We start from the raw sequence: 14,673 nt of genomic DNA on the forward strand, positions 1-14,673 counted from the left end.
TTCCGCTGCAAATTTCTGTTAAGCTTTATGTAATCACGTGGCGGTAATATCCCTAACTTACTCTCTAAATCATGTTTTATAATAAGTATTATTAGAGAGTAATTTGAGGGTGTTACATCATATATTCTATATCATATATCATCTAGCATAAAGAAGAAATCAGCCAACAGAAGACAAATATTAGCCAACTAAAAACATATATATCAACCAGCAGTTGTAATAACTCGCAATTTTGTGAAATTTATAATTATATTTTATTGTAATTATGTGAATATTTTTATAGATATGTATTTGTATAAATTATTTTAATATAATTTAAGTAATGGTTTATGTATGTTTTATGAAAATTACTCAAATGAGAAAATTATTTCATTTTACTAATCTATTTTAATATAATTAAAGTAATGGACTAACTATTCTTATCTCCTAAAACCCACTAATTTGAGCTCAAGTAGGAATCCTAGTCCTATTAGGATTAGGGTAACCCAATATCAACATTAAAACCCTTGAACTCCTTCTTTTAAGTCCCCACAAAACCCACAAACTCTTTCCCTCTAATTTCACGTACTACATACCACTACTACTATTGCTCCTTTGCTTCCCCTATTTCACGACTCAAAAAAAAAAAAAAAAAAAAAAAAAAAAAAAAAAAAAAAAACAGGTTGCTGCTGCTACTGTCGGCGCACCACCACCACCTGCGACCACCGGTTGCCGCAACTTAACCACCACACAACAACCATCTTTTGCCCTCTTCTCTTCTTTCTTCCTCTTTGATTAAAGTATTTCAAGCCTTATTCTTTATTAGTTTTTGGTTTTAAATTGTTTTTATTATGAGTTAATAGTGCGATACAAAAGATTTCAAATTTATGATTTTTTATTATGCTTAATTTATTGAATGGAATTTCAGATTTGTGGAATTAAGAAAGTAAGGGTTTAAAACGTGATTTCATGGTTTTAGGGATTAAAACGTGTTATTCAAGTTACTTTATCATATTATGTATAAATTATGTTAATATTCAATATTTGATTATAAATTTTCAGATTTAATGAAATTTTAATTTTGGGTTTTACTTGTGGTAATTTCATATTTTTCATGATTCTAGTTCCTACAAATAATTGTTGGGGCTATTTTGTGAGTATGAAGCATTGAAGTTTGAAGATTAGTTTTAAGAATAAATTTCAGATTTTTGTTTATTATTTTGAAGCCTCTAATTATATTGAATCAGTGAATTTTTGGGTTTAAAGTTTACTAACTTAATATAGAATGTAGGTGGTTTAAAGATTACTATAACTTTAAAATTTCACGTATAATATAAATATTCAGATTTTTATAAAGTTTCAAACTTGCTGTAATTTAATGTATAATGGTGTATTTTAAGGTTTTTATGAAGGAAACTTAAAAAACTATATATAAGCTTTTGATTTTAATTAAAAGGAAAGGTTTTAAAAGTGTTGTTTAATTGAATTTTGAAGGTTTTAAAGTAAGTTAGTATTGTTGTAAATTTGATTGTTTGGGTATTGATTGAAATCTTATTGTTTGGTTTAAGAGAGGATTTTATAGAAGGTGATTTTGGTATAGTGACCAACTAATTCATTTATTCAACGTGCGTACAAGAATACGAAAAACCTTGACTTTAAGAGCATGTTTAAGGACTTGGTAAAACTTAGCATCATGTTAGGGAACTTGTGATTGATTGAAATTGTTTGGTAACAAATCTCATTGGTGATTATTCTTGATTGTGTGTGACATGTGGTCATGTGGAAATTTTACATATGTTGATTTATCTTGTAAGTATTTTATATGCATTAACTTACGAGATGAACATGGAAACAAAGGTACATGAATATGTGGATTGGTTTATTTTTATTACTCGTTCATGATAATTGAAATGAAATGTGTAAAAGGAAAATTAAAGTCTTATAAGACGAGGTTAAGGATTTGAGGTGCCTTATGCACTTAAGGTAGTGGGGGATCTAGGGGGTTTACAGAGGTACAACTAAACCCCCATTCTTAATAATTATAAAAAAAATAATAATAAAAAAACTTGTTATAGAAAAGACCGCCTATTATATAAAACAGGTCTCTTAGGTACAGTCATAGAAAACAAATATGACGCGAGTCATTCTATTGCAGGAAATACAAAGGGACCACCTCATGAAACTTAAACAATAATTCTCTTTTCTTCAATTTACCAAAATTAACATTATACCTTTGATACTAGTATTTTGTTTTGTGATACTTTTTTTTTTCCTTAATTTCTTTTTCCTTTACTTTTTTCATCCAAAACACTTAAATTAATTATTTATATAAAACTTTTGTAATAATCATAGTAGTAATTTTTTCTTGTCTTATTCTTTTTTTTCCTTAATTTATATTAATATGAAGTACAATGTTTCAATTCATTTATCAAATATCAATTATTTAAATATTATCTTACTAGTCTACAAAAAAAATGTTATTTTGCTTCATTATATTGTTAATATTGTATAATTGTCTAAAATAAGAGTTTATGCCCTATTAGCTCTAAAGTCTAAATTTAATGTGTTCATCAATATACTTTTATGTTTTTTTTTCCTTTGAATAAAACTTCTAGCAAGATTTTAATTACTCTTGATTAATAACTAGTATGCCTTCATGGCTTCATTTGTCTTGTCATATATTAGATTGTGACAAGATATTAAAGTAAGTGTAATTAGTTATACTTTAAATCATTACAAGTATTTTTTGTCTATCACTCTATCTATGTACAATAGTTTAGTTAAATTAAAAATTTGTCTAAAAGTTTTATAATATTGTAAGTGTATGACCTTAAATTATACTTCGTATTAGACTGTACGGAATATTAGTTTATTTGTTTGGTTCAATTATATTATGGATAACATTAAGGAGTAAAGGGATACATTCAAATAAGATGGTGAAAATAATAAATAAATTGAATATGTATTGTTTGAAGATTAGTAGCATGCTAGGAACTTAATTATGATGTTGCGTACCTTGTATGTACTCAGCGTTGCTGATGCGTGCATTTGTGTGTGTGTTCTCTTGGTCATGGCGTTCGCCTTTCAATGACCCTGTGATGATCTAATTTTTACACTTGTAATATTTGGGAGCAAATTTATCACATATGTTTGCATAATTTGAACTTGCATCAAGGTGGTGGAAATTAAATTGAGTTGAGAGTTGGTTATTACTCGTAGTTATTTCTTTGCAAGAATATTGAATTTTCTTAACTTTGATTTAATTTATTTATGTTTCAATACTTGGATTTAGAATAAAAGTCTTAATTATTCCAATTTGTAAGACTTAATTTTAATTTGTATTTTGGGTTTGAAACTTTATTATAATTGAGATAGTTTTTCCGCTGCTGAATTTTGATAAGCATTAATAACGTTATAACACGTGGCGGTAACATGTCAATAGTTCTCCTTTATTTTACTTATATTATGTGGTTTGGAAAAAATAAAAATTATTAGGGTGTTACAATAGTAGGATAATATCAATCAACAAATAACTGATATCAAGCAACAAAAGGAAGATATCAGCCAACATAATGATGATATTAGCCAACAAAAGAATGATTTTAGTCAATTGATGTAATACCCCGTATTTTTATACGTATTTTAATTTAAATAAGTATTTCTTAAAGTATTTAAATAAGTTGAAAGGAATTATTTATGATGATTTATTAATTTAAAGAGTTTTATTTTTAAAATAAGGTCCAATTTATTTATTTAATAATTTTGAAAATACTTTATTTTATAATTTAAAAACATTGGGGCATATAATTTTTTTAAAAGGGAAGTTTTAAAGTCAATGGGATTTTTAAAAGAAAGTCAAAAGACTAGAGTGGATAGGAGTAGGAATCATTAAGGGTAGTTTAGGAATTTTAAAAAAGAAAGGGTTATTGAGAGAGGATATAAATACTCATCACATGAGCAAAATCAAACTTTGCCCAAGGTGTAGAATAGCCAAAGGTAAACTCTCTCTCTCCCCCCCTCTTATTTTCTTTCCCCTTAATTTTTCCCCCTCCCCTTCTTTATTTCACACGCACATCACCACACCGATGGCCGGCTGCCACCACCACCACAGCCGACCACCGCCGGCACATTGGGGCAGTAGCAGCAGCAGCCGCGGGGAGGTGGTGCCGACCACTCTCCCCTCTTTTTCTCCCTTTTTCGTGTATATATATATATATATATATATATATATATAAATTCTTCCTTTTTAATTTTAATTCAATCCACCCTTAATCTAATTATTGTTTTTGGGTTTTGTGATGATTTTTATGATGTTTGATTTTAAGTATGACGTATATAAATTTTCAGATTTGGTTTTGAATTAAAAAGCCCCAAATTAGAAACCCTAGATTTTTTTAAGTTTATGAATATTGATGAAAATTGTTTATGGGTGATTTAAATTATTGAAATAACTGTGTTATACAACAACTTTTGATGATTTAATAAAGATGGAATTTTTGTATATAAGCTACAATTAAATTTCTTGAAAGGATTTTTAATTACCCATTAATTGGGAATAAAAGTAAGGGTTTTTAATTAAATTTCAGCTTGTTTAAAGGGATTTATGAGTGATTTAAGGAGTTTATATATTGTTGGAAATTTGTGTGGAATAGGTATTAATGCCTCTTTGTAATTTTGGATTGTAGGAGATTTCCAAGTGAGTGATTTCTTGTAGTCGTGGCGATTTTGAGATCATATTCAAGGCACGTGCACGTACTTGGTAATTATTTGAATATGTAGAAGCATGCTAGACTTTGATTAATTAATTCTAAGTAGTATCATGATATGTATTGGTTGGAATTATTTGTTGTATGGTTGATCTTGGAGAACGATTTGTGATGTATGAATTATTTATGATGGATTGGTGATTGGAATTAAATATGATGGCATGTTAGATATGAACCACACTTTTATTATTAGCATGATTGAAGGCATGTTTGATTAAACTAAATGTTTAATTTGGTTTGGAATATGAAAAGGAAATTTTATTCTGGTTCATATAATTTTTATTGATGCTTTAAGCATGAGAATTGAGCTATCAAGTGTCTAAGTACATAGGAATAAATTATACTGTGGTGCTTATGTGCACTTAAGGTGTTTCTAACACCGAGGGACATGATTTGAGGCGCGTTATGCGTTTAAGGTGTCTTTGACACGTTAGATTAAAAAGGATTCAACATTAAAAATTATGTGGTCACTAATTATTCAAGAATTAATTTGGTATGATTAACTGCTTGCATAATTATAGTGTTTGATTATATTGTGGTTTGAGAGTCATCACCAAGTCTAATAATATGTAAACAACATAAAGTGAAAAGAGATTACACACTAAAACTCTTGGAACGTATGTACCTTGAGTATGAACATATAGGGATTATGCGACTTTATATTTGACCATAACTCTACTGGGAGTACAGGATGCTGTATTTTCCTTTTATTATTATTATTATTATTATTATTATTATTATTATTATTATTATTATTATTATTATATCTCAAAAACATTCAAATTTGTACAACCTATAGAAAATTAGTGGGAAGCCGAGATACAATCTGGGCCTTCACTCCTCTAGCTATAGAAAAGCCGATCTTAGTAAAGATATGAGCTGCAGCACGCGCCCCAATGTCCTGAGTCTTCGAGAACTTCTAGATCCGCTTCAGCAATGCAACAGCCTCCTTTTCTAACTCCCCAAGAGAAGAGAAAGAGAAAGGAAGGAAGCCATATCCAATTTCTCGACAACTTGATTCGTACTTGACCCGCTTATCAATCACTAACCGTCCAGGATCAAAGTCAGAAAGCCCATACTGTGTCAATGGAGAAGACCCTGTTAAAGTCAGAAAATTATTATTATTATTATTATTATTATTATTATTATTATTATTATTATTATTATTATTATTATTATTATTATTATTATTATTATTATTATTATTATTATTATTATTATTATTATTATTATTATTATTATTATTATTATTATTATTATTATTATTATTATGCGTAGGACGTTCGTCACTTCATGTGACATTTGCCTACCCGGTACCCGGTTAGCTCCCGGTGTAGTTTACCTCAATTTATTTGGGGCAGGGATTTGGTTGGAAACCCGTTTAATGCGTAATCAAATTAATGGACATTGGAATTTGTCTAGTTAATGTTGAATGTCTTGTATGCTTGTTTATAGGTGCAACAAGGTAAGTTCTGTGATGATAGGATGAAAGCATGTTAGTGTGTTTTATTATGCTTATGTACTCAACATTGCTGATTGTGTGTTGTATGTTTGTTTGGCCTTGTCTTTATTTTAGCCCTACGACAACACATTTCTAATGGCGAGTAGTTAGGGACAAGTAGAGAGAAGCTTTTCAGGTGATGAAGCATTTTCATGATGGGCATGAGTGAAGCTAAGAGCGAATCATGCTTAGTTTTCATAGGAATATGACGTGTTTTAATTGCTTTGAATATTGTTTATTTTATGATGCTCATGAGACTAACGCAAAGGTTCTCAATATCATTTGGTTTTAAGGGCCTACAATGGTTCCAAGTTGTAGGTTGACTTTGTTTGACTTCGTGTGACTTTGGTTTGACTTTACTTTCGTTTGTTTTTTACTTTTAATTTGACTTGTTTTGAATGGTTTTAAAGAAAGTCTTCCGCTGTGTGTCTTTGATAGTTGCCTTAGCCGTTTTCACGATGGCGGTAATGTCTTAGATTTTCCTATTTCGTATTTTAAAAAGGGTAAAATAGGTATTTTAAAGGAAATGAATTTCTAGGGTATTACAATTGATAACTGATATAATATAACACAAGTAATCCTAAAATGTAATCATGTAGCTTATACATGATATCATAATAACAATGAATAATATCAGTAAGAAAATATAAGATATAATTAACCCTACATCATGATTATGATTAAGAAGATTTAGGATATAATAAAATTACCTTTTTTCATCGACTGTTTCAGTTTTCAACTCAGCTGAGCCAAAGTTTTAAAACTAAACTTCTTTTTCTTTACCTTAGCATAAGTAAAATCATCAATTCAGCAGGAGCATCTAATTGGAAATAATTCCTCCATTCTTTCATTATATGTTTATCATGATTTTGATCATACTTCAACTTAAACAACTCAATCACAAGAGTTGCAATGTGAGGAATCCTAAACACATTTTGAAGATCAGCACAATTAAATGATATCTTCTAATCTCCAACTAACAAGTATCATTGTCGTAGGATTGTAATGTAGAACCAAGAACTCATACAAAGATCCATTGAGTTCTTTAGACAGATTAATCTTTAATAAGCCACCAAAACCAATTTCTTCAACATCAGCTTTTTGTTTGTTAGATAAAAGATTGACCATGTAAGGTATGACAACAACACTAGATTGATGACTTGCTACTATACCAAAATGTCCAACATATCATCTGCAGTAATATTGCTGCAAAAAGAATAAAAAAAATGATAATAGAAGAACAGAACATCACCAGTGGCAATGTTAAAAGTTTAAGTGATATCATCCTTTTAAATATGATGATATAGGATCTGATATAGGAAAAAACAATACATAAAATCAAGTCGTTCTTTCTCAATTTTATTTTTTTGAGCCTTGGGAACATCACTGATACTTTTCTTACTGAAGAATTCTTTGCATATGATTGAAAAAAAAAATAAAAACTACGAGTAAACAAAATAAAAATATAATAAGAGAAAATGATATCAGATAATAGATGAATGATATCACCTAACACATAAATGATATCAGCCAATAGAGTACTAATATCATCAAACACATGATGTTATCAACTAATAAATTATAAATAATATCAGTTGTATTAGTAATGATATCATCCAAAACCTAATTGATATCAGCTAACATATAGTTGATATAATCTAACACTTAACTAATATCAACCAGCACCTAACTGATATTAGATAACATATGAATGATATTTGCCAACACCTAAATGATATGAGACAACAAATGAAACATATCAATATTATCAAATTGATGACTAATATCATATAATACATAAATGATATCAGCTAATAGAGGACTAATATAATCCAACACATAAATGATATCAGCTAAGAGATGACTGATATCAGGTACCAAGTGACTAACATCATCCAACACTTAACTAATAGGAGCCAAAATATGGATGATATCAGTCAACATCTAAGTGATATCAACTAACAAAATAATGATATCAGAATCAGCCAACACCTAAAAATATATCATCAAAAAACTAAATAATATCAGCTAGATTATAGATAATATAATCCATAAAAGAAAAATATCAGCCAAAAATAGCATAATAACCTCTATTATATGGTACATATCATCTATTGAATGGAAGGCATCATGTAAACATTAAATCTAATTTTCACTTTAGATTAGTTTTTCCTACTTGAGACTTCCTGAAAATCATAATAATAAAAAAAAACTACATCAGGTCATCTAAACTGTAAACTAAAGATGGGCATCTTGCCGTGCCGGGCCGTCACGGGCCGTACCTGGGCGTGCTTGGGTGGGGCTCGTGCCGTGCTGGATTCCCAGCGTGCCATGTCGTGGCGTGCCAAGTTTTGGCACACCCCGGCCCACGTGCCTGGCGGGCCGGGCCGTGCCGTGCCGGGCTGCAGGCCAACCCGATATTTTTTTTTTAAATATATATGTATATTAAAAAAATCGATATATAATTTTTTTTTTGAACAACTTAAGTTTATATAAATAATTTATTAATCTATGTTTATGTTAATGTTAATATATATATTTTTTTAATAACCTTAATTTAATTAAGGTTATATAAATAATTTTATTAATTTAGCAAAAAACAATAATGCTTTGCTAATAATAACAATAATAATAATAATAATAATAATAAATACGTGCCTGGCGGGCCGCATGCCGTGCCGGGCTGGCGGGCCGCGCCGGCGTGCCAACCCACGGGCCGACGACCGTGCCGCCCGCCGTGCCCGTGCCAATTTTCCAGAATTTTGTTCACAGCACGGCCCACAAGTGGGCCGCCGTGCCGTGCCATGCCAGGCCGTGCCGAAATCATGCGAGTCTGTGCCGCCCACGTGCCGTCACGGCCCATGGCCATCTTTAACTGTAAACTATATCATCTAAACAATGCAATAACACACATCATTTATCAAAGATAAAAAGTAATATGTATTCACATAAACATTTAAAAATCATTAATAGACAATTAATATCAGCATAAACATATAAGTTATCCTCTATTAAGATGAAGATAACCTCAAACCCTAAATAACACAATCAAATTGCAAAAATATAAAATAACAAATAATTTAAGTTTGAATTATATAACTAGAAAGGTTATTTCATCAGAAACATTAAACATATCCTCTATTAGAAGCAATGATGATAAATTCAAACCCTAAGTAACGAAATCAAATTTCAAAAAATAAATTAAAAAACAATTTAAATTAGAAATACTATAGACACCTAAAAATGTCTCCCCAAAACCAAACCCGATGATGAACAACCTTTCACCACCGTTATTTTTTGGGTTGAATATTTAATCTGTAGAGTGCTTAAATCCATATTAAATCTTAATACATTTCATAAACCAACCCAATTCCTAGCCCATTTCCCTAAAGCATAACTTACTTTTCACTTTTCGTGTCCACATCACAAAATCGAGAGAAACTGATTTTGTGGCCCTATAGTTTTGATCCAAATATTATTTGGTTGGATATTCCTTGGAATAAGTTTTCCAACAATATATCATAAGCCTAATTCCGATTTAAAACGAAGAAGATATGAGCAAAATACTAAACTCGGCCCAAAACCGACACCCTTTCACTAAAACGGCCATATCTTAAAATCTACAAATTATTTTGACCTGATTCTAATTGGGTTGGAAATTAGACTTGATAAGATTTCCAATGATATATTATATTCCTTATCCTGAGTTACGAATCAAAAGTTATCATAGTTTTAAAAAATACGTAAAAAACTGGAATTACCGCGCAACAGCTAAAATGCCGCGTCGCAGCAAAAGCTGACGTGTCACTGTGCCTTGTACCATGACATGGTATTCTGCACCGTGTTGCGGTACACATATCGTGACACGGTTTTCTCGTGTCTATTCCGCGTTTTTTCTCACACGCTTATGAATCTAGACGCATTTTTAGACAAATTACACACCGCGACATGGTGTGCTTCACCGTGCCACGGTGGAGAGTACCGTGTCACAGTGCCCAACACCGTGTCACGGTACCCAATTAGGGTTTTTCTGCGGCTCTTATCTCATCCTCCTATTCGTCTCCTCTATAAATACAAACCTGAATTCTGCAGTTTCGGGAGCACCAAAAATCATTCTCTTTCTCCCTACACCAAAAATCATACTTTCTCTTGCTTAAACCTAATTTCTAGCCTTCCCTATTCTTCCACCATACATCCCCTAAGCACTCCAAGGAGTCCATACTTGACCCGAGGTTCTGTCCTTAAACCTAGGCGTGAAAGGTACAATTAAATGAGGGTTTGGACCAAATCAACTCTACTTTTTATTTAATTGTTTCAATTCGATTTATATTTTTATTGAAGTTACTAACAATTTATTCATGATGTAGCAATTTAAAGGAATGCGTGGAATGTGAGTTATTAATAAATTTAATTACTTATTTTATTCTTTATTGCTAGTATCATGATTAGGTTTATTATTATTTGATTTGACTAGCGATATTATTGTTAAATTGCTTCCAATATTAATGTTGATTTTATTATATTTATTGATCACCATGTTGCATGTTTAAAAGGAATATGTAATTGAAAATCACGACTAATAAGATAATTTGGACAACCAACTTAGGTTCATTTTTAATCTTGTTATTTAATCAAAGTGATCACTAATAATTAGAATTAAATGTTGCATTAATATTCAACTAATTTAGCCTAATAATAGTTTGGAGCAAATTGAATCTTTGTTTGCATGCCTTTGAGATCGCAGGAATCACTTTTCACTATAACAATCGAGTAGAGGCCAATACGGGCGAATGTGACTCCATGACTCACTTTGTACCATCATCCCCGATCCTCCTTTCGTGGTTCCGAACCATATGGAGTTAGTAATGTCATAGATTATGAATGGGATGTAACCTTCACGGGTCAATCGTTGTTGCCTTTCGTTGTCCCTTTATCGTGGTTGCCTTTTATGATCCGTGAACGGTTTACATGTTCCTTAAAAACTTGTTGGCGGCTCCCTACTTTCCTTGTCCCTAATCATATATGTTAATTCCCACTTCCTAAGAGTGCCAAGCATATTCACACATGCTTAACGTAGGCGCATTTCAAATGAGGCCTACAAATACATAAACCGAAAAATCATTTAATCAAACACATGACTGATATCAACTAGTCCTAAGTACAAAATATATATATATATATATATATATATATATATATATATATATATATATATATACACACACACACACGCACACACACACTCTATTAACAAGTGGAAAACCTAAATCGTAAAAAACAAATTGAAAAACATAAGAAAAGAGTAAAATGTATACCTAGATATTGAAGGAAGTACTGTATCACCGAAATTTCAAGCATTCTTAGTCGGCGATCAATTAACATTCTTCGACCTTATTATTGTTGCTGTGAATTTACGATGATATTGAATTAAAAAATCTTTAATAAAACAGAGTGATTTTGGGAAAAAAAAAAAGAGAAAGTGAGTTGAAATTGCAGAAAAGATGAAAAAAGAGAGAGAAATTGAGTTGAAATTGCAGAGAAGATGAAGAAAGAAACAAAGATGAAAACGACAATTATTTTGGAAGAAAGAAATTGAAATGAAAATGGCGGAATAAGTGGAAGTTAGAAATAAGTGGAGTAGGCTAACAATTACTTTATGAAAATATGGGCTGGGCCAGTTAATGAGGCTTGCCGCACGAAATGTTGGGGCCTCACCCAATCGTTTGTGATCTTTTATGATACAAGTACTGATTTGTTAATGGTACTATCATAGTACCAAAATGACATTCTTTAATATATACCAACTAGAAGTATTGTGGTTGTCGGTATTGAAATAATCCTTTATTGGTACTTAAATCATGTTATTTTAACACAACCTAGTACCAGCTTTTGATTGTTAGTTAGATTTCCTTGACAAGTTATATATCTATACTCAAAACACCATAGCAAATTATTGAACTTCCTCGAGTATGTTATCTTCACAACTCTTTATAATTTGGTGTTTTGATGAACCTATCAATTATAGAAAATTTTCTATTCACAACTTCTTATAATTTATTATTGTGTGATGTTCTTCCCCAAATGTAATTTAACTTATATTTTTTGGTAGATGTACCATTATTGTACCATTCATAAAAATTTGTATAAGTGGAAAAATAAGATGGTACAGTTAATGTACCAATCATACAAATTTTTATACCAACATTATGCAAACCAGGCATTTCTTATTAATATTTTGGGCAACTTATATGACACAACCTCCTACAAGAAAGAATGACTAAATACAAGTTTCTTAATTGAGAAGCCTTATATGTTTCTCAAAGGATAACAACTGTCTTTTCAACCAATAAAATATGATAACAATGTAATTTTATGATTTTTCCCCTCTACCTTATTTCTCTCTCCTCTAGCTAGGGGTGTTCAAATCCGGGTACCCGGGTTTTCGGGTACCCGAAAATACGGGTACCCGGATTTTCGGGTAGTTGTTAAGTTGTCCCATGTCCCGACCCGAATATCTCGGGTACCCGGGTTTCGGGTACCCGAATAATTCGGGTCGGGACATAGGGTACCCGAATCTGTTTTTATTTTTTTTTTTAAATAATTTTTTACTTAATTTTATGTTTTATACCTGCTGTAAATCTGTAATTTACTTAATTTTATGTTTTATACCTGCTGACCTGCTGTAAATCTGTAAATCTGTAAATTTATACATGCTGTAATTTAATAAAAATATACCTACTAAAAATTAAAGTACATATTAAACTATTAAAGTACCTATTTTAACATATTAAAGACTTAAAGTACATGTTCTAACATATTAAAGTACTAGTAAAAGCTAAAAATTAGGGGAAGTCATTAGTTACATAATTAAAAACATACAAATTACAAAGTACAATAATATAACAAAGTCACAATGCAAATTAAATAAGATGGGAGGTCGTGCTTCATTCACTTGTGAGATCCGAAATTTCAATCGTCTCAGCAAGTATCACCAGCAACTCAGCAAGGCAGCAAGTCAGCATTCTCAGCAATTCAGCAAGACAGCAACTAATCAACTATATAATTAAAGGGTAAACTGATGAAATACAACGAAACAACGAAAATTCAGACATACAAAATTACAAATTCAAGACATATTTCAACATAATTCATTTCTTCAATTATAAATGCAGAATATACCACAAAATACCACGAAAATTACAACGAAAATTACAACGAAAATAATACGAAAATTACAACGAAATTACAACGAAAATACCCCTAAAAAAATTCAGATACACAACCAATAATCCAATATACCCACGAATTCCATAAACATACAAGTATACAACCAATATACCACAAATTCCATGAACATTGAACAATATACCACAACTTACAACGAAATTAAAATACCCTAAAAAATCGCGTGAGAATAGAAAGTACCTGAGATTAGAACTCGTCAAAATTGAGGATTTAACTCGTCAAAGGCTTGAATGAAGGCAAATCCGTGAAGGCTTGAAGTCTTGAATTCGTGTAGTAGTGTGAAACTGTGAATGGCAGGAAGAGAGGAAGAGAGAGAGATCCCAGAGAGGAAGAGAGAGAGAGAGAGGAAGAGAGAGAGGACGGCGGTGAGTGAATGAGAGGAAGAGAGAGAGTGAGCCCTAATTTGGGTGAGTGAGTGAGTGAGTAATTTGGGTCAGTGGGTGGGCACTGGGCAAGTGGGCAGTGGGCTTATTTACATAATGGGCAATATTTTGAGTTATGTGGGTGTTTTTTTTTTCATATTAATTTATTTTCGGGTAATCGGGTACCCGAAAATAAAAAAATACGGCCCATGACATGACCCGAAAACAGGTAGGTTTCCCGGGTCGGGTACCCGACCCGAAAATATAATTTTTTTCCCCAAATTTCCCATCGGGTTTTTATTCGGGTCATCGGGAAATCGGGTCGGGACAATCGGGTCGGGTTTTTTTGAACACCCCTACCTCTAGCTATACTCCACCAGACCACCACCATCAATACTCTCCACCGCGCGACCACCATTTCTCTTTTGCTCCAACCCCATGACATAGCACCGCCTCGCCACCCAACTACCTGAAGGTTAGCAAATACCTTTCCTTAAGGGGTTAGTATGGGTCCAATTTACATACTTTGCTACTATAATATCTTTTGTTTGGTTGGCCGGCTTATTGTCGCGAAGCAGCGATCCATTGAAATAGATTTTGAGTTTTCTTTTCACCATTGAAGCAACTTCGGAGTTAATTATTGAATTTTCAATTTCAATATCAAGTGGCTTCGCCGTTGGAAATGGGCGCCAAAAGTGGTTGGCCTGGTTGGGGTTGGTCTATTTAGTGTTGTTGGTTGTTGACTAGGATTTTGGTGAAGACACCATCATTGTTAGATCGAGAAAACAAAAGGAAGGTATAGGAAGGAAGGAGGAAGAGG

At 31.7% G+C, this 14,673-nt stretch overlaps 1 long non-coding RNA gene across 1 annotated transcript; it reads right to left on the reverse strand.

Moving 5' to 3' along the window:
* Positions 1–12,930: 12,930 nt before the first annotated feature.
* LOC145563789 (uncharacterized) lies at positions 12,931–14,147 on the reverse strand. The gene is made up of 2 exons (XR_014094607.1): positions 13,672–14,147; positions 12,931–13,301 (listed from the first exon to the last, which is right to left on the reverse strand). It is a non-coding gene; the product is annotated as an uncharacterized LOC145563789 (long non-coding RNA).
* Positions 14,148–14,673: the final 526 nt, after the last annotated feature.

The sequence above is a fragment of the Chenopodium album genome, chromosome 10 (assembly GCF_948465745.1).
Source record: "Chenopodium album chromosome 10, dcCheAlbu1.1, whole genome shotgun sequence".
Classification (NCBI taxonomy): Eukaryota; Viridiplantae; Streptophyta; class Magnoliopsida; order Caryophyllales; family Amaranthaceae; genus Chenopodium; species Chenopodium album.